At 41.7% G+C, this 23829-nt stretch overlaps 2 long non-coding RNA genes across 2 annotated transcripts; both read right to left on the bottom strand.

The window, feature by feature from the left end:
- Window positions 1-3177: 3177 nt before the first annotated feature.
- Window positions 3178-8176, bottom strand: LOC139057891 (uncharacterized). The gene is made up of 3 exons (XR_011513074.1): window positions 8040-8176; window positions 6314-6387; window positions 3178-3286 (listed from the first exon to the last, which is right to left on the bottom strand). It is a non-coding gene; the product is annotated as an uncharacterized lncRNA (long non-coding RNA).
- Window positions 8177-14049: 5873 nt separating this feature from the next.
- Window positions 14050-18318, bottom strand: LOC139057888 (uncharacterized). Its single transcript, XR_011513070.1, has 4 exons — window positions 18258-18318; window positions 16549-16642; window positions 15465-15627; window positions 14050-14117 (listed from the first exon to the last, which is right to left on the bottom strand). It is a non-coding gene; the product is annotated as an uncharacterized lncRNA (long non-coding RNA).
- Window positions 18319-23829: the final 5511 nt, after the last annotated feature.

The raw sequence follows: 23829 nt of genomic DNA, 5'->3' as shown, positions 1-23829 counted from the left end.
CTCATTGAAGTGAGTGCAATAATACTCCCATTTAGATGAGAGTGTTTGCAGGGTACATCAGGAGCAATCAGCAGTACCATTTTACTCCCGCTTGCAGAAATTCGAAGAGGTACAATGGGAGTTTTATTATTTCCATTTGGGAGCATTTGCGGTGGAATAAAGGTGTTTTTTTGTGTTAATTTAAGAGTAAATAGGTGGAAATAAAGGCATTGTAGTTTACTCCCCCCTACCCCCCCCCCCCCCGTTTCTGGGGCAGTAAATGGGAGTAATTTTTACATCCGAAATAAACCCCTCCAAAGCTTTTACTCACTGCTGGAAGCTCAAAATGCAGTCCCGAAAATGCAAGCCATTGGCTTGCATTCCCACGAGACCGCTTTTTGAGCACTTAAAAGTGGTTAAAAGCTTTGGAGGGCTTTGTTTCGGGCTGTTCAGACGCCAAGGTAGAAACCTCTTGGAGTTCCTCTTGTGCACTATGAAAGATTACATGCAAAGCAAGCACTTACAAAATATTTTATTAGAAATATCACATTTTATATATTGCAGTCCTGCAGTTCCTTCCAACAATGAGTACAAATGGTGACTAGACAGTTTGCACATGTTTAGAACAGTATTTTTAAAGATACAGGTAATGTAAAAAAAGTTCAGTGGCCAGGAGACGGTCTTGCACAATAAAATAATAATGACAAACCTATGGCACAAACATAAGAAACCTGAACTTATCACATATTCAGCATTTACCACAAATATATACTTCGATCTAGTGACTAGAAAGCTTGCACAACAGCTAAAACAAAGAAATCCAGGCACTGTACAATGGTGCCAGTGGCCAGCAAAGAATGAAAAGGCACAAATTTAAGGAACTTATCACACACTTAAAATATATCAACATACGAAGCTTCAACCAGCTTATTAAACAATCCCTTTTCACCAGACCATGCCCAGCACTTTAGCATATGACTAGATTTGTGAAGCTGCCAAATTTAAGCCTTGTCAAATTGAAAGTATTGACAATTTTTGTCCCATTTATTACTTCACTTGATAGACCTCAACCGAATAAATAAATTATGGCATCTCAATTCCCCAAGTATGCAATAATTAATTAAATTACTTTTTATTAAGACTCAAAATGCATGCCAAGAGCAGTGCTGCTTCAGAGGTGTAAAAGGTTACGCATGTAGCGATGAAACCAATTGCAATTTCATGGCACCGGATACTGCCAACGTGTATGCACACCACGGTCGTGGTGATTAAAGCCCAGTCCATTTAACACTCCACGGGACAAGAGGGAAGGGAGTGTCTCCCTGTATTTCCAAGAGAAGTGAACAATCAGAGGGGACAGTTTGGCAGCTTTCGGCGACACAATCAGTTCATGCCCTTAACTTCAATTCAATTCAACTACTACACACTGCGAACTTCACTTTCGGTGAAGCGACAAATAACCTTTTTCATGTCTGAGGCCTCTCTGCCAGAAGAGTGTTTTGGACGAGCCGTACAAAGGTGTTGTAATTATTAATTTGTAGCACTCTCATGGAACTGAGGCTTCGCACCATAAATATGGAGTCAGCATCTACTTAAGAAGCCGGGACACCAAATTTTCGTGTCAGTACTCCTTTAACAATCTTGCATTGATGCCAGTCAGTGGTAGTCTGTGCGACTTAGTACAACAGAAATAGAAGTGAAAAACCTCAGCACTATATTGAGAGGTCAACTCATCGCACTTATTGAGCTGAAAGCTGAAACACAGCACAGGTGACCAACATTCCTGAGGGCTTTCTTGCACACCTGTGCTCATTACAAACATTTTGGTGTGCAAAAATAAATTGCCTATAATGTGAATGAATATAACATTTATCTACCGAAATAAATAATAAAAATTAAAGGCACTTTTTAATACTCCTAAAGTCATATATAAAAAAAGGTTTCACTAGGCCATTTGACCAAACATTCTTGAAGCCTGTTCATACTGAATCAAATTCGAATGGTGCATAACATAGGAGCCAGTACGTTAAAATTCGCTCACAGTATATCTGCTACTGTTGCTTTTGTGTATCAAGCTCAGCACCTTTACAACATAAAACACATGAGCTGTGCACTACTAGTCACTTTGATGCGCTGGCCACTGTATCTTAAACAAATGCACATTGCAGAAAAAAGCCGGCACATATTTTTAAAATAAACTGTGGCAAACAGCACAAAAAGAACTAGGAAAACAATTGTGTGCAAGGCAACAATATTACAAAACACAAGCAATAACTTAAGCTTGACGACCACATTATGATTGAAGTATTACAGTATTGAGGCAGTTTAACGTCCACTGTCTTTTTGCAACCCCTACTTGCCGAGAAGGCCCCAGTTTTCACTTCGCAGCTGAACCACTTCATATGCAGCAACAGCTGGCTGGTGAATTTAAAGTGAGGCACGGCATAAACATGACCACTTCAAGAGAAGATGCCATTGGCAACACAGAGGATGCAGAAACATGGCGAAATGGTCAGCTGAGGCACATCTTGATGGACTGCGCACCCAACAATATCTTTAACACGAATGAGTCTGCGCTCTTCAAGCTGCTACTAGACAGAATGCCTGCATTCAATGACGAGACATGCACTGGCGGTAAGCATGCCAATGACAGGATTTCAGTTGCATTCGAAGTGAATCATTTCTTGTGATTGGGAAGTCAGCCATGCCAAGATGTTTCAAAAGCACCCAACTGCCGTCTAGACTTGTCTACTGCAGCAATACAAAAGCATGGACTGCAAAGCTTTTTGAGGCGTACATGCGCCTCACTGACCACTATGTTGCAGCGAAGAACAGAATTGCAGTTATCCTAAATGCATCGGCGCACACCACACTAGATAACTTTGCAGCTGCGAAGTTAGCATTTCTGCTTCCTAACACATCAGATTGCCCAGCCCTTGGACCAAAGCATCATTTGGGCTGTGAAACTACACAAGAATCGGCTGCAAAGAAGTTTATTAGGCCATGAGTGTGGCCACTGGTTAGTAGCCTATGGCTCTTCCAGGGAGTCTGCATGGCCTCTGAAAAAATTGATTAGTTGAAGAGCTTTGACGCGCGGCTTTGTATGCGTTAAGTTCAGAAATGCATGTTCTATGAATGTTAACATTTTGTGCGCCTTTCGTGGGTATTCTACATGAAACACCCAAAAGGATGCAAAGAGGCAGGCTACTCCCGAAAGCAGCGAGGAGACTTGAAACACTAGTTGCTTGTCGATGTGCAGTGCAAATCCTTCATCCTGCACCAGACACGGAGTCAGCGGGGCTTCTTCCTAAGGTTAAAAAAAGGAATGCTATTGTGTAATGTCTTTTAGAGTCAATAACACTGAACCAACTACAAAAAAAAAACATTTTCGCTTTAGACCCACACGTGAGTAGTGGGTGTTTAAGAGAAAGCCGGACATGTCCAGTGACTTTTGTTATCCTGATAAAAAAGACTTTCTTTCGTTTGTTTTTGCTGCCCAAGTGCTGAGGACAAAATTAGTTTTCAAGAAACATTTGGCTTCACAAAGAAAATATAAGCACCTAATGAGTTAAAGTACTTGTTGCAGATCTTTCCGAATTCACATTTTGGTTGGCTCCCAAAGCAAAGGATGGTGGGTACTGCTCTAAGAATACTTAGCAATAGACTACAGGTCAAAAGCCTCGATTCCGTTTTGTGCCGTAAAGGAACCTGCTACAAGCACATACAGACCGCATGTGTCGCAATGGTGGAACCATTTATCCAGCCACGTTTCTCATTTTCCAATTCCAAAACTAAAATAATGCAACTTGTTTTTTAAGGTTGCTTTAGTAAAGCCAATAAACTTATTTTAGGAAAGTCAGACTGCTTTTTTGAAGAGTATTTTATCATAAAGGTCATTTACTGATCTGGCCAAACTTGAGCACCTCTCGTGGGACATTTAGTGCTGTTGAGGGAAGAGATACTTGCTCGAAATTCAAACTTTCATGGCAACAGGTTGGCAAAATTTTGAAACCGCGCACTACATAAATTCAAATAAAAATAAAGAAAAATCTCTAATATGCAACACTTCGTTCTTGCTTTTGATATTGTAGCAGTGATACTCTGCGGTAATCAGTTGCAATTGAGGCAACTGACATGTAGTCTGTCGCTAAATATTCTTAGAGCTATAGCTACAATACTTTTCTATTAGTACTTAACCAAATGTGGATTCGTAAAAATTTGCACAAGGCAGTTCTGGCTCACCAGGCAGTTCTATACTTTTGCATAGAAAACAATGGTCTCATTGTACATGACACTCAGACAACTGATTACAACTTTTTCATTAAGATTAAGATAGCCACCTCCATGCCCCCGACAAACATGCGGTACTTGAAGGGACACTAGAGGCAAATACTAAGTCAATGTAGATTGTCAAAATATAATTCCAGAAACCTCACTGCACTTGTTTCGTGCCAAGAAAAGATAAAATCATGTTTGAAGGGTTCGGATGCCTTTGGCGCAATTCATATAAGCAGCCCGCAAGTGGCGACTTTGCATACGCAGTCACCGCCCTTTACTGCCATCGGTGAGTAAAACTGTGCCCAACAGACATCACAGTTTTCTGCAGAAAGCGCAAGCACGCAGCCAAGAAGCAACAGAGCAAAGGGAGAGTGTTGGATTCGCTGCTGCAGCTGCTCTTGGTCAAGTGGTGTGGATGTGGCATTTTCTGCTACTCGCAGTACGCCAGTTTCTTGAGCCAGCAAAACCAGCTCAGCACTACACGATAACTACTGGAATGTGAAAATACAGGCGATAGAGTGGAGAAAATGAAACCCTTCAACCACCCGCGTGGTTGTCAGGGCTTCCTTTTTCTAAATATGAAATAGAACTGGACATCTTTTTCATCTTACATTGCAATAGAATTATCTATTACAAGTGGTTGATAACTAGTGACAGTTATAATGAGTGCCGTTGTCATCAGGCTAGTACTTGAATGTCCTGGGGGAGTCTGATCGTCTCTTGCCCTTACGTAAATTTCTCGATTACTAAAGCTTGGTTCAAGATAATAGTGAGGCCTTAAATGTTCTTGAGCTCTAATTGATCATTTCAGCTTGACTTAATATTTGCCTTTAGTGTCCTTTAAAAGCATGATGCCTATTGGCAAAAGTATCCTGTGGCAGTTAGAGGAAATAAACAAAAGCATTAGGTTTTGGGCGAGTTGGTTGTACATGGTTCTTATTAGCGTTTTGCACGCACAAAGACGGGACGTCAAACAAAAAAGGGACACACAATATGCGCAAACTCAACTGGCTTTTATTGTGACAGCAACATATATAAACGCTTCCACAATCAGAAAAAAAAATGAGATGGCAAGAAAACAAACAAAACCAGGTTTGCTGCAAAACTGCATAGCCACATGTGCCGGCGAAACCAAATGTTGTCACTGTCATACATTTTCACCGCCCAGAAACCTCACTTCCTTATCCCTTAATGCTACAGATGGGGCACTAACACAACTCTGATCATGCCAAAGGATTTCTCTGGCTTCAACTATCTCCCTGGTTAAGCAATTTATGTGAGAAAATAATATAGTGCATCTGTTAAAGATAGGATAACACCCATTGCATAACTTGCAGTGTTCTGCCATGTGGCCTTCAATGCCTTCCTTTACCTTGCGGTGATGTTCTGTTAGCCTCTCGTTTATGCATCGGCTGGTTTGACCGATATAACGCCCGATATAACACCGCACGAGTTCGTTGCATGCAAAGAAAGTGTAGTATATTGGGTTCCCTTGACGTGCGGCAAGTGTTATATCGGTCAAACCAGCCGATACGTAAACGAGGCTAGCAGAACATCACCGCAAGGTAAAGCAAGGCATCGAAGGCCACATGGCAGAACACTGCAAGTCATGCAATGGGTGTTATCCTATCTTTAAGAGATGCACGATATTATTTTCTCACATATATCGCTTATATCATATATATCACATATATTGCTTCTGGGCGGTGAAAAGGTATGACAGTGATGTTTGGTTTCACTAGTGGCTATGCAGTTTTGCACATGGTTTTGCTTGTTTTCTTGCCATCCCGTTTTTTTCTTTCCGATTGTGGAAGCGTATATATATGTCGCTGTCACAATAAAAACCAGCTGAAGTTTGCGCATATTGTCCCTTCTTTGTTCGACGTCCCGTCCTTGCGTGCAAGTCTAATAAGAATTAAACAATCTGGTTTTAATTCCTGTGTAATCATTTTAATAGCCAAATGTAGCACACTGAAACACAAAGTGAACAGAAAGCCAATCAGAATGATAAATGCAACAGAAGCATCTTGATAGTCAGAATCCTACAGGCACTCACCTGCGTAATGATGCTATCTATGGGCTCCTTGCAGCGCTTTGCTACAAACTGCAGAACTGCCAGAACAGCATCCTCTGTTAAAAAAGAAATCAGATATTGTAGAATGCTTAGGAAACCTTTCACACCAAACAGCTTACAGCTTTTATATAGTGCCTCAGATCCCTGCATGGGTAATTCATCTACTGTGATAAACACTTGAGGTACACATAACTAGTGAAATAACTTGTGCTTTAATCTTCCAATGGATGATTACCACCAGTAGCAATGACTGTGGGTCTAGTTTCGTCTGCTTGCTGCTCAATGAAACGGGAAGAAATGGTATGTGCTGAAAACTCGCGCGCTTGCTCCACCCTTAGAATTATGGCATATTTTAACATTTCTTTTAGATGCTTTCCCTCATGTTTCATGGTTTCGTAACATACTGCCAAATATTCCACATATCGAAACATACATACATCCTATTTTTTAACTGTAGAGAAAACTATGGTTACAACACTTCAGAATAAGATCACAAAGAATTCAGAACATCACATTAGACAACCACTAAACCACTCATCTCAAAAATGTTGAAGTGGCAGCAGTGTTCACAATGAACATACAACCAGAATTTTTTCAAAGGTTCCGTATTAGCAAAGTTACAGGCCTTTGCTACCCTCCTCACTGCACTCTGTTCTCTCTGCATATTCCCACCAACTCCATGCAGGGCAGCGAAAAGTAAGGGTTGTGACAACACCCTGCGTGCATTACAGCATGCAAAGGAGGGAGCAGAAAAGCCGGGAGAAGAGCACAATATTCTTTTAAAAATTTTTGGGTTCTTCGCAGAGCATAGCATTGCTACATTCACAAAGATGGTCATTACAGAATGACTTATACGATGTGCATGTTTATACAATGTGCAAAAAAAGCCAGAGGTGACTTAAGAGCCCTTTAACTAGCTCATTTAGGTTAACTCAGCTCTACGTTGGAGAACTGAGAAAGCACATAATAATTGCCCATTACTGGCTTAGGTAAGCAGCACAAATATAGTTGAGTAAGGTATACAAAAAACAACTTGCTTTATAACTCTTGACAAGTACAAGTAAAAAGATATTCAAGGTTTCAATTCAACCAGCATTGCCGACTTTCTGATACCCGATACCAACCCCACCACCACCGCAGTTGCCATCACCCCACAAAAAACAATTCCTGAACTCCCTTTAAGGGCAACACCGGCGATTTTTCTATGTCCACTGATTTTAATAAAATTTGGAATATGTGTTCTCTTTTGCCCTCTGAGTATCTGTACCAAACTATACGGCTGAAGATGAATTTTAAAGATTGGTTGCATTCTTGACTCGCGACTTTCTACTGGCCACTGTGTTTGTGACATCAGAGACAATACCGTTACTGTGGCTGGAATCCTCACTTAAATTGCCACTGCCTAGTTTGGAAAGTCTGTAAGAGCTCCCTGTGTCAGGAGAAATGATCCGCTTGGCTTCTTTGGCGTTAGCACCACATGTACTGCATGTTTACATTATGGTGGTGTAGGATCTATTGTCACACGAAGCAGCTACCTATTTCGGTATCTCATTTATTGGTTATTAAAAATTAATGGTGAACTTCTAAGCAAACTAAATCACCCTACGGGTGACAGAACTGCCAATGCCATTTGAATATGACAATGTTACAATATGGTTGAATAAATGCGAGTTGCCCTTTAAGAGCGTCATCATAGAAACATATTTACCGGATCCCACTTCGGAAAATGCCACAATCTCTTCTGGCTCTCCAAAGCTCAGAATAGTGTAACCAAGCTGCTTGCAGCCATTCTCCATTGCCTCCATCACGTTTCTTTGGAAAAGTAGGTCAAACTCCACGAGAAGCTGGAAAGAAAAGAAAGAATGTTCAAGAATTCTTTGATCTACTAGCAAACTAATGCAATAGCGAGAACCAATTGTGCAAGGACAGCCAAGGCAGCAGATGTCAAACACCTCTTAGAGCAGGCATCACATAGTAGTACATAAGCTTAGGAGCAAGCAACCAGCCAATAAACCTTCGTACGGCATCAGCATACTGTCGAATTTAAAATTGCTTGTTAGTTACTACATAAGAAAACAGTCAACAAACCAAGAAAGCCAGGTAAATTATGGTTGATTCAAACGTAGAAGCGATAAGAAAAAGGGAAATGAAAGTGGACAAATAAACAAGTAGCAAATCGTCTTTTAGTCCACTTTTTTTGTAACTGCCTTATGAGTGGCATGTTTAAATAAGAAATAATTATTCACACATAGTTCATCTATATTCATTGAGTGTTTTCTTTTATAGCAGTAACTCACAATCAAGCACCTTTGGTCACTTCATTCTTCTCACTCATTGGGTAGAAGAGTTCTCGACAGGAAGAATTAATGCCAAAGAAGGGCTTATCACCACATTATGTGCGCGGTGAACCAAAAAAAGTGAATGGTATAATAGTCACTATTGTAGTCTTGAAGAAACGCACACATAACTTGGCTCCCTACTGTACCTGTTGTCCTTCGCTCCTTTCATTTGCCTTTTTGTTATACTTCCACATTTCAATCAAGCAATTAGTTTCCACTATGCTTTCTCTGCCTTCCCTGTTTTCTTCTTACACAACCAACAGCAATAAAGGCACCTTTCAATTAAGTCAACCGGTGAGTTGTAAGACATCTAAAACATTGCCTCTCCATATAAATTATGCCCATTGGGCGAATGGCAGTACCTTGAAGCTGTATGAACATGTATAAATCATTGGTATGTGACTGTACCACATCTTTGAAGACAAATGTGACTGGTGGAACACTGTATTAAAATTTTTTTAACCTTGTTTATAGCACTATGCTGATGCATATATTCTACACACTTCATATGCTGAGCATCTTATGGTTGTGCTCTTGTGATTACTTTATCATTACAAAAGAGTTTGCTAAGCTTACTCATCCCAAAATACAACTCAGTTTTGTTATCCTATGTTATTTTGTCACTGCAATACACACACTTGTTTGCTTTGTCCTGAAAGAAAAATGCCAGAATTACTGACTGAAACACTTAAGCCGCTGCCTTAACCTAAAGCTAAGAACCCAGTAAAACAAAAACAAAAAAGATTACAAAAGCTCTTGCTAAAGCATACCGATGCCTCAGTTGCCAGAAAGGGGAACAGCAACAAAGCATCTGACAGCGTAAGGCTGCGAAGTTGATCATGCCTCTCTCTTGCTGTTGCAAGCAGCCTCGGCCTTACTGCCTCTTCATCTTGGCAGCCAGCATTGTCTTGTAGCCATTCATTGTGCAGCCTCAATGACTCGGCAGTTTCCCCATATGCTACAAGATGACTGCAATGCTGAAACACAAAGAAAATCAAGCCCTTTTTACAAGTTTTGAATGCGAAAGCACTAATGTCCAACTGAACGCCACTTAGTAGTCCTTCGAATTTCAACTATTGATGGGCAAGCGAGCGTGCTTATACGGTGTTTTCATTTGGCTTTACCGAGATGCAGTAACTGAAATGATGCAGCGAAACCACAAGAATGCAGAGGTAAATATTTCTGAAGAGCAAGCCTGCAGCATTAACGAGAGGGTGGCAGGTCTTCTTGTGAAACTAAATAAGAGGTACAAAATGAAGATTGTACAGGTCTACGCCCCTACATCCAGTCATGATGACTAGGAAGTCGAAAGCTTCTATGAAGACGTGGAATCGGCGATGGGTAGAGTGAAGACTAAATACACTATACTAATGGGCAACTTTAATGCTAAGGTAGGCAAGAAGCAGGCTGGTGACAAGGCAGTGGGGGAATATGGCATAGGCACTAGGAATAGCAGGGGAGAGTTATTAGTAGAGTTTGCGAAACAGAATAATATGAGGATAATGAACACCTTCTTCCGCAAGCGGGATAGCCGACAGTGGACGTGGAGGAGCCCAAACGGCGAGACTAGAAATGAAATAGACTTCATACTCTGCGCTAACCCTGGCATCATACAAGATGTGGACGTGCTCGGCAAGGTGCGCTGCAGTGACCACAGGATGGTAAGAACTCGAATTAGCCTAGACCTGAGGAGGGAACGAAAGAAACTGGTACATAACAAGCCGATTAATGAGTTAGCAGTAAAGAAACTGGTACATAACAAGCCGATTAATGAGTTAGCGGTAAGAGGGAAAATAGAGGAATTCCAGATCAAGCTACAGAACAGGTATTCGGCTTTAACTCGGGAAGAGGACCTTAGTGTTGAAGCAATGAACGACAATCTTGTGGGCATCGTTAAAGAGTGTGCAATGGAAGTCGGTGGTAACTCCGTTAGGCAGGATACCAGCAAACTATCGCAGGAGACGAAAGATCTGATCAAGAAACGCCAATGTATGAAAGCATCTAACCCTACAGCTAGAATAGAACTGGCAGAACTTTCGAAGTTAATCAACAAGCGTAAGACAGCTGACATAAGGAAGTATAATATAGATAGAATTGAACATGCTCTCAGGAATGGAGGAAGCCTAAAAACAGTGAAGAAACTAGGAATTGGCAAGAATCAGATGTATGCGTTAAGAGACAAAGCCGGCAATATCATCACTAATATGGATGAAATAGTTCAAGTGGCTGAGGAGTTCTGTAGAGATTTATACAGTACCAGTGGCACACACGACGATAATGGAAGAGACAATAGTCTAGACGAATTCGAAATCCCAAAGGTAACGCCGGAAGAAGTAAAGAAAGCCTTGGGAGATATGCAAAGGGGGAAGGCAGCTGGGGAGGATCAGGTAACAGCATATTTGTTGAAGGATGGTGGACATATTGTTCTAGAGAAACTGGCCACCCTGTATACGCAATGCCTCATGAACTCGAGCGTAGCAGAATCTTGGAAGAATGGTAACATAATCCTAATCCATAAGAAAGGGGACACCAAAGACTTGAAAAATTATAGACCGATCAGCTTACTGTCCGTTGCGTACAAACTATTTACTAAAGTAATCGCAAATAGAATCAGGAGTACCTTAGACTTCTGTCAAGCAAAGGACCAGGCAGGATTCTGTAAAGGTTACTCAACAATAGATCATATTCACACTATCAATCAGGTGATAGAGAAATGTGCGGAATATAACCAACCCTTATATATAGCTTTCATTGATTACGAGAAAGCGTTTGATTCTGTTGAAACCTCAGCAGTCGTGGAGGCATTACGGAATCAAGGTGTAGACGAGCCGTATGTAAAAATACTGAAAGATATCTATAGCGGCTCCACAGCCACCGTAGTCCTCCATAAAGCAAGCAACAAAATCCCAATAAAGAAAGGCGTCAGGCAGGGAGATACGATATCTCCAATGCTATTCACAGCGTGTTTACAGGAGGTATTCAGAGACCTAGATTGGGAAGAATTGGGGATAAAAGTTAATGGAGAATACCTTAGTAACTTGCGATTCGCTGATGATATCGCCTTCCTTAGTAACTCAGGGGACCAATTGCAATGCATGCTCACTGACCTGGAGAGGCAAAGCAGAAGTGTGGGTCTAAAAATTAATCTGCAGAAAACTAAAGTAATGCTTAACAGTCTCGGAAGAGAACAGCAATTTACAATAGGCAGCGAGGCACTGGAAGTCGTAAGGGAATACATCTGCTTAGGGCAGGTAGTGACGGCGGATCCGGATCATGAGACAGAAATAATCAGAAGAATAAGAATGGGCTGGGGTGCATTTGGCAGGCATTCTCAGATCATGAACAGCAGGTTGCCATTATCCCTCAAGAGAAAAGTATATAATAGCTGTGTCTTACCAGTACTCACCTACGGGGCAGAAACCTGGAGGCTTACGAAAAGGGTTCTACTCAAATTGAGGACGACGCAACGAGCTATGGAAAGAAGAATGATAGGTGTAACGTTAAGGGATAAGAAAAGAGCAGATTGGGTGAGGGAACAAACGCGAGTTAATGACATCTTAGTTGAAATCAAGAAAAAGAAATGGGCATGGGCAGGACATGTAATGAGGAGGGAAGATAACCGATGGTCATTAAGGGTTACGGACTGGATCCCAAGGGACGGGAAGCGTAGCAGGGGGCGGCAGAAGGTTAGGTGGGCGGATGAGATTAAGAAGTTTGCAGGCACAGCATGGCCACAATTAGTACATGACCGGGGTTGTTGGAGAAGTATGGGAGAGGCCTTTGCCCTGCAGTGGGCGTAACCAGGCTGATGATGATATACGTGTAATCTTGCCTTGCTTAACCCTTTTAATGGCCCCTTCCCCTTTCTTTCTCACTGCGCCTCCATCCCTTTGGGTCTTTTTCATGTATGTTACAGCAGACATTGCATGCTACAGCTTACTTTGTCGTCACTTTCTCCCAATTCAGAACTTTGAAAAGTTCCCTAATTCCAATACCTGTCAAAGTGCAGATTCCACACTGGCTTGGCATGGCTTCCCTGTCAATCCTCAGCTCATGTCAATTTTTTTTCTTTGCATATAGGTTCAGCAAACAATTCATGCCACATAGCTGGTTCTTCGTTGTCGCTTTATCTGATTATTCAACAGTTTATATGTTGATTCTTTAGCCTGTCAATGTGCAAATGGACCTGCTATATTCACTCACCCTGGCTTCCCTGCCGAGACACAGCACCAGAACACAGGCCACAGGCACGTGCCCCACCTACTGTCAGAAGTTTAGCTTACAAATTTTGTGTGTTTAAATTAACTCTCTACAGATGGAACAGTGGGTATGCTGTTTTGAATACAAGCTAAGCAATCAATAATGGTGCATATGCTGCATTTATCAGTGCCCCGCAGCCTCTGCTTTAGTGTCGTACTGCGATATGGCATAAGTGTTTTAAACCCAAGCCCGAGTGATGTGTATGCCAATGGTAAATCTGATGAAAATTCTATTTAGGTTTAATTATTGCTTCCATATGTTACATGGACTAAGAAGCAACGTGCAGCAATACAGAAGGAACCCGAATGCTTTTCAATAGATGCAGCTAATAGTTGCTAATCTTTCACTCAAAAGTCAAAGAACAGCAGCTGACTAGAGATGCATGAAATCTGTTTTGGTCATCATGTGAACCAAACTTACACTAAAACAAATGGCTCCAACTCAAACTTAATTTTTATTTCTGTGGTGTGTATGTATAAGAAAACACCTGCAGTCCTTCAGCATCACTGTAGACTGCTTTTTAGTTCATGGAACAAATGGAAGCCATCATAAGACCTGACATGCAACTTTTTAAGAGATGCCAATGGTCACCATAGCCTATACATTATTCATGGCTTTCTTTTGCACTCAGAACAAGATAACGCACTATGCTTTTGCATATAACATAACTGATCGCAGTAGATAACCTTGGGGAAATGTGAATGACAATGAACATGATTGATTTTTTTTAATTTGCATGCACAAACTCACTTTCGAAGTTTCCGTTTTTTCAAATTTTGCCACTAACATAGCGAATAACTGCATGTAAGACAAAATACACTTGGCTGCCTCTTTAGCATGTAGCAAAGTATGCACAGGCTGAATTCGTAAAGAAGCTTACTGTTATGAGACATACTGAAGGATAACCAAAAATGTCCTTTCTTGCCCCTCTCGTTGAAAAGCTAGGTTCACCCTTTCTTGTTCATGCTATAGGCTTGTGCAAACAACTAAATTTATTTTATTTCATTGAACAACGTTCTGCAAATAAAGTATAAATTATGAAATCATAAATATATTTTTTCCCTCTCTAAGTTGGAACATTACGCGATTTGTAAGCTGCGTTTTCTTTGTGTCAGTTACAATTTTCAGGATTCCCGTGTGAAAGGTCTTTCAGTTCGGTCAGCAAAAGGGGTCACTTGCTAAACCACCTGCAACATAAAGATGTTGCACTATTACTGCTTAGATCTTTGCAATTGCACTTCCTTTACTTTGGTATCATTGTGTAGAGGAGAGAAGTCATTACTCTCATGCATGTGTTCCGTGCAAGCCCCCTCCCTCATTTCCCTGTGACCTCCGGTTTTATACACTGCCTGGAAATACTGGCTGCATGATACTACAGTCACCGACTGATTTCTCGGACTTGCAGTCCAAAAATTCGGACACGCTCGATTATTCGGTCTGCTTCGCGGCACGACCATTCTCCCCATAGACCATAATGTATAATTAGTATACAACTGCCGAAAGTTCGAACACCTTGCAACCTCTCGTCTGATTTTTCGGACACTCCTTGAGCCAAGTCGATTGAGAGCACCATGCACAGACTCTGACCAGTGCATGGTTCGACTTGCTGAATGCCATATTTGTTTTGAACGGAGCTTCCTTGCTGCCCCATGAAGTGGCTACTGCAAATCCCCGCTCATCATCATCGTTTCTGCCTGCTTCTATAGAGTGGCTACAGCAGTTCCGGTCTCAGCTTAGTAAGCCATGTCAAGATAATTTAGCAGCTGATTTGTTTCTTCTTTGTGCACGACGGTGAGAATAGGTTACGTTTTCCTTTGTCCAACTGGTGTCAGCATGGTGGTGTTTGCTTTGTATGCTGTGTAGAAGTGATGATCCAACGCGGCATAGGGAAACATCACATTAAGTGTCTAATGGCGCCGACAGTGCCCGCGCAGACTGCGCTGGGGAATGCCGGCAAGCGGGTGCCGGGAGGCCTAGGACTTGTCGCCTTCAGATGTGCTCCCTACTGACACCGAAAATCTCCTGCCCAGACCTGCGCAATAGTTGCATTGCGATTCTGGACACCATCTCATTTGGCAGTTTCACAGGTGCTAACACTGCTGTACTGACGTGTGCAGAGCTCGACGACGGCAATATCATTCGTCAGGTTTCTGCTACACCACCGGACGACTCCGAGTACAAGCAGTGACTGTGCTTTCAGCTGCCTATAGTGACCGTACGACCCTCTCAGAGATTTAAGCATATCTGATTGCGTGTACATGGAACAGCGTGCAATGGCACATTCACAATTTCTTCAAGCCTACTGCCAAGCCTGAATAAGTGCGTGGAAATGAAACTTCTTTTTTCCTTAATGTGCTTTTTCGGACATTTCCGCAGTCCCCGTGAGGTCCGAATAAACGGTCGGCGACTGTATACTGTCCTAGGTCTGTCACTTTCAGTTTTTCAAGCAATTTACAGCTCCACAAAATGGCAGTGCACTTGCTCGACCATAGTACTGTTGGAAAATGTCGGAAAGCTTTTCAGCTGCAACTCACAAAAAGGCGGCATAACTTCTTGTTTGTAGCTTCACCAGAAGCCACCTGCTGTTTCCGCTTGACCAGGAAGTGCCTTTTTTTTTGCCAACATTTCTTCGGAGCAATTCTCTGCCTTCTTACGCATGTTCTTGAATTTGTTTCTTAATGCCATGACCCACGAGTCCTGTGAAGAATTGGAAACATATCACTACTGTTAAAAGTACTTAGAAGTTTATTGGTATTGCCTGTATACACATAGAAGTATGACCATAATTGCAGTTTGTTTTATGCATCGAACATAATTGCTTATTAACAGAAGGTCCGGCCATAAAGTTTGCAACATCCACGCCATAAACTTGGAATAGGCATAACAACATAAAAGTTAGCGTACGTCTAGTTCCGGCGGAATATATGTATATATATATATAATGCTGCAGAACACCCCTAGGGCATCAAAACAATGATCGCAGCATGCATCATAAAGCTGGTAGAAGCCCCAACAGTGATTCACTTTTTGCATTTAAACGGACCTAATGCCATGAAAACATGCCAACCTGGCTGCAGTGCACAATAACAATGCTGCAGCCTATGACGTGAAATGGTGCAAGCAATTTCAATGCAGTCAAACAGGCCACAACGGCAAAAAATGAAGTGGCCAACTGTTGCTACTTGATGAATCATAAGTTGATGCCGTATCGCTTGCTGATAGGCAGATAGCTGCTGAACAAGTGGTGCAACAGTTTAATTTGATGCTGGGCTCAGATTAAACTCCCAGATGAGTCCCGTCACTTATTTCTTTTCCTTCATGACCATACTCCATGACAAACTATGAACACTGTTTGTAAAAGCTTATCTGTAGCAAAGGAGAAGTTTTGGATGAACTGAAACATACACGTCATTATTAGCACAAAGTAAAACACCAGACAACATAAAGTTTATCCCTTTGATCATCTCTACATGACCACGAGAATCAACAGCCATAATATAACATGGCAGCTCAGAAGTGCAGATACATGGTGCAGTCGAATTGTCCATATGAGGTAGAAATGATATTTCTTTCTTAGAAATGTAAATATGGCGACAGTATGGGATGTATGAAACTTACCAGGCCATTTCCGCTGCCAACTCTGTCAGCAAGGTGTGGGTATGCACTGACAAGCCTCTCAGCAGCTACGCGGTACAACTGTCTAGAAGGGTACCTGTACATCAGGTGAAATAATCATACAATTAATAAATGGGCAATTTTGTATTCTTTTTCCCAAGAAAAACCAGTGCAAAATATTTGCCAGTTTTAATTAAATGCTAATCTTAAGTATAATAAATGCAAAATACACATGGAAGTGATCTCAAAGACTAAAAACATTTTTCGTCTTTGTACTTCTGTCTACACACGAGTTTTGTGGAGCTGCGTCTGCTGCGCACTGTGGGAGATCACACCAGAGCTATGTAGCAGCATGGCATAGATACTACAGCCACCACAGGGTGCTGCAATGTGTCCTCTCACCAGTGCAATGCTCTGACAACTGTGTTCTGATTAGCCTCTGTGAATGACATAGCTTAAGCACAAGTGCCCATCTCGCATTGAGAGTGCGTCATGCACGGCTGAACCAAAAGTAGCATCACAAAAAATATTTTTAAATTCCCAAATTTTGCGCGAGGCCTTGTTAGCCCCCTGTGTAGCTTCTGGCATGCTAGTGGACATGAAAGGAGAGAGAAAACTGCATCAGTGCAATAATACCTCTAACTCTACTTATGCTTGAAGTACACAACAAATTTTGAGGCACAAGATTTGCTAGGCAACATACTTTACAGCAGTGGGCAGGACATGTAATGAGGGAAGATAACCGATGGTCATTAAGGGTTACGGACTGGATTCCAAGGGAAGGGAGCCGTAGCAGGGGGCAGCAGAAAATTAGGTGGGCGGATGAGATTAAGAAGTTTGCAGGCACAACATGGCCACAATTAGTACATGACCGGGGTAGTTGGAGAAGTATGGGTGAGGCCTTTGCCCTGCAGTGGGCGTAACCAGGCTGATGATACTTTACAGTGACATCATTCTACAATTAGTTAGAAAAGTGTTTTAGGGCCCCTTGAGCACCAATTCGGAATTTTTTCCACTCTGAAATCTGCACTTGATGCTGCAATTAGTAGTTACAAGCACTTTAAAAAACTGAGTGCCAATTGGTGTTGACACATTCTGGACCAGGTGAAGTGGGTGCCATCGCAGCATTGTCATGTTGCTACATCAGTGCCCCCCTCCTCTTTGTGGCCTGCTGGTTGCCAGTGTCCACTCAGGATGTAGCAGGGGTCATAGGGTGATGTTATCTCGTAAAGGAGGGCAGTTACCTCAAGGAGGGCAAGCAAGCTAGAACATTTCCCAGACTTAAGACCGAATTCTGGGCTCATCATAACAGATGCAAGGTTTGGGTACGGGCTAGCTGGTATTCCATGGTATCAATCGTCACTTACAGCGCATACATAGACGAGGGACAAAAACGAGGGACAGGGCTTGTCTACGTCATCCTTTTGTCCCTCGTCTATGTATGCGCTGTACGTGACAATTGATATCATCATAACAGTGTTAAATGGTGCACTAATACATTTAGATAGATTCTGCTTGCTTTGGAAGCATTTCTGTGTCCTGGCACTACAGCAAGCAGAAAAAGTTATCACACAGGTAGTGTATTCTGTGCAACTATATCACGACCAACATCTTATGGCAACGCTGAACACTTATGATGAAAGGTTGAGTCATTGAGTAGTCAAAATACCGAATTAAAGCTGAAAGCAATAGAAGCATAATGGAGCGCTCACCAAGCTATCTTGAAGCAAGCTGCAAACAGTTTGTTGATAATGGCACGTCGCACTGCACAATTAATTGGGACGAGGGTATTAATTAATTGGAAAGAGGGTAGTACAAAATCTAAGTAGTCCTTCTCCTTCTCCAACGGCACAGACTGTACATGCTGCACCTGCTCTGCACATTCTGTAACAGCACTGCAAGGCAATATACAGATTGCTTTATATAGCTAAGTAACCAAAAAAAAATAGTAATAAGAAACACTAACATCCCAAAATGTGTGGTTTTTCCCTTTCGGTACTAATAATTTACCTAGACTGAGTCATTTCCGTGTTGCTTCCACCTCGAACAGCAAACGCAGGGCCTGCACGCTGCGAGATGCACATATATTTAACTTTTCAAACGGAAAACATGAGGCAGTGCAATGTAGCTTAATGAATGAATTGTCAAGACAGTAAAGTAACTGTTTTAACTGTGCACACCCCCACCACTTCCAAGTCAAGGTCTTCATAGTGGGTGTTCATTACGCATATACCCATTAAACATACTTCCACTTCGAACCTATATTTACAGCTCAAGTGAGCTATTTATAGAACAAGGCTGAGCTTATATAGCAAGGACATGTAGAATATTGCGAGCTACGCACATAGTCAATATATGGAAACGCATTAGGCAAGTCTGGAGGCACTGTGACTGCTCTTGTTTGTTCACGCTACATGTAAGTATTCATAAGGTGAATGCTCTGTTAATACAGCAGTTAAAACAGAATACTACAATTTTCTGATAACCTATTATTTCTCATTACTATATTATACTATATTATTTCAATTAACATGCCTTAATTGCAAACCATTGAAACTGCTATGATGTATAATTTCCTTTCCATTCTTGGACTTTTCATGCGGTTTGCTAACACTATTTATTTTTATTTTAACAATCTTTTTCACTGGACGCCTGCACATCGGTGTAACAGCCAGATAACAGTCCTGAAATTTCTGTAATTTTTTTCAATATCCTTATACTGTAATCATGCTATGAAGCCTGGATTACTTCAGTAAAAGTAAATTCATGTTACACATTCATGCAACCAGTTGAAAGTATGCATGGCTTCAGACACGAAACTGTCTGCAAGTGAAAGGATCGTAAGCAGATATGCTGGTTCCATTTAAAAGAAACTATGCAGATCCCACGTACAGTGGGAATCGAAGTCATGCGATGCATTTTGTAGGTAGCTGGCTATAGCGTCGACCCTGCGGTGGTGTGCCTCCACCAGCTCCTTGACTCTCTCAATTACTTGACGCTCATTGTGGAGTTCAGACAAGCTGGGGGTCAGAAAGAACGTGGGCTTGCCTCGTTGCTCAATCATGGCAAACACATCCCCTTTTCTCTGCACCAAGTAGTACCTCTGTGGTACACGATCCTAGAGCTGCTCAAGTAAACTTCTAAAGAGCGCAATGTACAAGTTCATGCATTTCCTGACGAAGCTTCAGTTTTTCAAGAGCTTCTTTGTGTGCAGGGGCTGATAGCGTGCATGAGGGGGAAAACTTGCTATCAATTTGCTGTTCGTGCAAAGGCAGCCACCATCCGCTGTTCTGCAGTCGACATACCAGTATCTTGCGCAGGTCGTCTGGTTCAGCACAGGTAGTAAATGAGAATCAGATGCGAGAGTCGGATAATGCAGCTCGACTGACAGTAATGTTGTGACCACACGGCAGCGAGACCGTGAGCACATACCCAGCAGCTCAAGTTGGTTGACACCACCAGCCCCACCGAAATAGAAGCAAGATAGGTAGATAGACACACTCAATGCGGCCAAAGTTCGCAAAGAATGCTTCACATTGAAAAAAAAAGAACGACGTACGACAGAAACCCTATGTAGTGAAACCCACTCATCATTCTGCATTCCCAATTTACGAGGCAGGTTAACGGCATCGCTCTTACTCTTCAGTGTTGCTAGCATGGGGGCAATGTGTTTTAGGGTTGCTCCGATTAGGGTTGCTCCGAAAAATTGCTTATTAAATTTTTCTGCACCTTCGGAAGCAACTGCTGGAGGTATAAACACTTCTGAGGACGAGTTTATTGTTGCATCATAAAAATCTCTGTCCTTAAAAATCACCTGTCAGTCCTTTGAAAAATTAATTGTGCCTAAACAGCTTTCTGTTTTGTAAAACTGCAATGTAGAAAGCCTGGCATTTTCCAATGCCTGATACAGCTTTAAGGTGTCCAGGCAGCAAGCGAGGCAGAAAGCTGAGTGAAGAGGGCACAGGATTCTTTGAAGTATTTCTTTGGCTATTTGCGAAACATAGCTATTAGAAGAGAACTGCAAATTGAGACAAATACACAGAGAAAGGCAAGACAAGTGCCATGTTTTGCATGTCCTCTGTGTATGCGCACCATTTTGCACCCTTCATCTAATGGATACAAAATGCTGGCAAACAAGACATTGTCATCTACTAAAAAATGTGATTTTCTATACAACCTCAACATGTTTATTTTTTAACATTCTTACATGTACCTTACAAACAACTGCTGATATGTGTGCAAGCTTTATCAGTTTTAGTGTGCTGCAATCCCTGCTGCCTCTTACTAGTGCACTCTAGCCTTCTTTAATGGTTCTCCATCCTAGGTTGCTGGCTGCTCTCCTGAAAGTTATGTACCAACTATCAAACCATTAAACAATTATGACCCTTTTCACTTGATGCCAACTACGTCAACCTGTAACCGTACTCACATTCATTTCAGGGGCTATCCTCCACGCCAATCTTATTTTGGCCTTGTTTTGGATGTTGCTGTGCATATCCAAGTCAACGTAATCTTCAAGCTCCTCGTCGTACATCTGGACCTGGCAGATAAATTTAACATTATGATGAAGAAACGAGCCTTCCGAGGTGAATGGTCCATGTTCACAAACAGTCTAATATGATCAAGGGGGAATGTATACAATGCCGCAGCGAAAATTCAAGAGCTCCAAAATTAGACACATGTGCAAGATCAAATGTGGGACAAAGTTATCTGTATAAAGTTTGTGCTGTTAACATGTGCTAGAAATCATGCAACCAAAGCCCACCCAACAGCACAATAATTTGGATAATGCTGGAGTTGAAATTCAAGTAAAGAATGCTCTGTTTACACACTCCTAAACACATTCCTATATTGCTGCAAGCTTATGAAAGAGCAAAATGAAAATACGTAATGCGAAAGTATGCTAGTGTAAAAACTATCCTAAGCCGCAACAAGACTTCGCGCGCCTGAGTAATAAGTTACTAAGCGTAATTACGCATATAACTGCGCAGGTTACTCCTTATAGTTGTCATTCAAAATAAGAGGAATATTGTAAGAAACGCCACAAGTTAGAAAAGCTCAAGGAATGAAGGAGAATAAAATGAAGTCCGCATAAATCAGGTGTTCCGCTTTACACTACAAAAAGCTTAACTTTGAAAGATAATTTTGCTTTGGCAGCACATACTGTCTTCCATTGAGTATATCAGATATACCGTGGTGCTTTGAAATAGTCAGCCCTAGAAATAATTCAACTGGGACACAACGACCCGCAAAGCGCGCCAACAGTTTGCCAGTAAGCGCGAACCGCGCTTGTGAGTAGCGCGCCTTCACGACGAACTTCTCCGTCAGTTTGGAGCCGCAAGTAATTCAACAAGAAGCCTCTTAAAGCTACAATTTCGAGTTGGATTATATAGCAAACGGGTCAGGAATTAACGTTTCGCGGGCCACACTGGAAAAGCGCGCCAACACAGTTATGCCAACATTGCAGCAATTTTAACAGAACCGGCGTCTAGCAATACACAAAAGTTAAATTAAGATTACTTCCATGATCTGTCAGCGCAACGAACTATACAGGCAAAGTTCTTGCGGTTATAGATCAGGAACATATTCCAACTCGCCCAGTTCCCGCTACTTGTATAGTACATTAAAATTACTTACCAGAGTGGTATCATTGATGTCGGTCAGAGAGCGTAAAGCAAACAGCAATTCGGCGTAGGCGCCGTTTGGCAGCGAAATCTTCTTTCTTTGGCCATCCTCCAGGATAACGAGCAAACTGTGCCTGCCATAACTGTACGACCGCACTGAAAAGTGCGCGAGGAAGTGGCGGGCACCAGCGCGAACCGAAAGAGGCGCCTAAAGTTCCTATATCTAACGCAAAAAATATCAAGGGACTTGGCATATAGGCGCCAAACCGCGAAATGACGCTACCACAGCGCCGCCTGCGAGAAGTATCGCAATCCGAAACTGGTGTTTTGGTTTCGATTGTCGTTTTTATAATTTCGAGTGTCGTCTGCCTTTGAACTTATGGGTCAAGTTATTTGTTGAAATTGTCGATGATGGCCTCTTTCCGTAATTCTTCCCTTTGTTAGTTTGGGCCAAACTCTGATTCCGCATGTTTAAATGCATGTAAAACGCAGAAATGCTTTTCTGCGATAACCACCGGGTCGATCTTAATGAAATTTGTTAAATTTGAGAGAAAAAAGTTAGAAAATAGTGACTATTGGAAGCAAAATTGTAATGTAGGGCCTGATATTTATTTGTTTTTATTTTCAAAAAATTGGTCAACTTGAAAATTTTACAAATGTAATTAATCACTTAAGCAATTAATGATCCCGTCAAGTAATCAACGAACCGGTCATTTGATTCGTTAATTATGATTTAATTCGTTGATTAGTGTCAATGATTCGTTAATTAAGTAATTAATTAAACTTAACTTTGTTAACCGGGCGGCCAGTTGAGCTGACGTTAATTCTTGCTGCGTTCAGTTCAGACAAAAAAGCACGACGTACATGATGTAGAATCTATTGGTACAGCAGCGTATCGAAATTTCCGTTGTTACAGCACGCAGTAACGATCGACGGCATCGTATATCGATGTGATTCTGTGCTGCGTGATTGCCGAGTTCTCGCACGTAAATGTGAGGGATGGAGGGTAAGTTAGATGCAGTGGTTCATAAACATTTCATTGGTTTCTTGTGGGGCTCTCTGCACGTGCAGTGCAGCACCTGTCGGTCGGCATATGAGAAAGAGGGGGGGGGGGGGGTCGTCTTGATCTTTTTTTTTTATATATACTACAAATAACATTCTTGTTTGTCATTCTCTTTATCCGACTCTTGGCGTTGAAATGACTCCAAGATAGTGAGTTTTTTTTATATGTATATCAACTTCCACATCTGCAAATGGCATCCCAGTATTAAAAAGCAAGAATTGCTCGAACGAATTGGAAATTTCCATTCGGAACTAATTAGATATTTGCAATTCTGCTTTAGGAAGCCCATTGGAAAAATCCAACAAGAACAATTGGACCAATTTTTTTTTTAACACAGTCGAACCCAATTGGCCTCTGAATCGGACTCTTTGGGACCATCATGGAAAAAAAGTTGGAAAAGAAATGAAACCCAGATTGGCCCTCACATCAACATAATACCGATATACTCGAAACTCATTTCGAGAAGCATGCTCATGCATGAACACACACTGTGACAATTCTCTTCGCTGACAACCAATATTCACCATTTCACTATATGAGAGAGATGTCAGGTGCTATATATGTAAGCAATAATTAATTGACAAAGTGATGCCAGTG

The sequence above is a fragment of the Dermacentor albipictus genome, chromosome 1, assembly GCF_038994185.2.
Source record: "Dermacentor albipictus isolate Rhodes 1998 colony chromosome 1, USDA_Dalb.pri_finalv2, whole genome shotgun sequence".
Taxonomy (NCBI): domain Eukaryota; kingdom Metazoa; phylum Arthropoda; class Arachnida; order Ixodida; family Ixodidae; genus Dermacentor; species Dermacentor albipictus.
Note: the sequence above shows the minus strand (reverse complement) of the source record. Positions and strands in the feature narration are given on the sequence as shown.